This window comes from Pygoscelis adeliae, unplaced genomic scaffold (assembly GCF_000699105.1).
Source record: "Pygoscelis adeliae isolate BGI_AS28 unplaced genomic scaffold, ASM69910v1 Scaffold94, whole genome shotgun sequence".
NCBI lineage: Eukaryota > Metazoa > Chordata > Aves > Sphenisciformes > Spheniscidae > Pygoscelis > Pygoscelis adeliae.
Window position 1 is genome coordinate 981,821 of NW_008824547.1, and position 601 is coordinate 982,421.

Below are 601 nucleotides of genomic sequence, written 5' to 3' on the forward strand. Positions count from 1 at the left end.
CCAATGGCCCGGTTAAACCGGGCCCAGTTAACCCGACCCCAGGGACGCGCGGCTGCCTGCTCCCAGCGGGTTTAGTGCGTGACAGCCCCTGGGGAACGCCAGCCCTCACGCTCCCCCCGTGGTCAAGTGCAAGTCCCATCAGTTCGCCACCACCCCAAACACTCCTTCTGCTGCCTGCACTGTGGCCGTAAGGGGCACAAACGGCTCCACGCTCCACCCCTCAGGCCTGGTCTCTCAGCCACCCGCCCCAGCTGCACCCCAGGCTCCTGGTCGTGCACCCAGAGCTGCGCCCCCAGGGCAGGCAAACGAACCCCTGTAGCGAGTTGGTTAGTCAGTTAGTTACTGCATGCTGCAGACTTTTATTGAGCCTTCACACTACACACAGCACAAAGACAGCAAATGCCACATGCACGTACTACAACCATTTGATTAGAGCAGCTACGTTAACAGCAATCGTTCAGGCCCCGGAGTCGAGAGCAAGGCATTTTGAGAGTCTGCGACAGGCTGGCACATGGCACAAAGACGAGGCAGTGAGACGCAAGTGGCAGACTGACAGTCCAGCCTGGCACAGCGCCGGGGAGGAAACAGAGGGGGCAGAGAC

At 60.6% G+C, this 601-nt stretch overlaps 1 protein-coding gene across 1 annotated transcript in view; it reads left to right on the plus strand.

Moving 5' to 3' along the window:
- Positions 1-601, plus strand: part of STAB1 (stabilin 1) — a 61,995-nt gene that overhangs the window by 60,805 nt on the left and 589 nt on the right. The window lies entirely within an intron of this gene.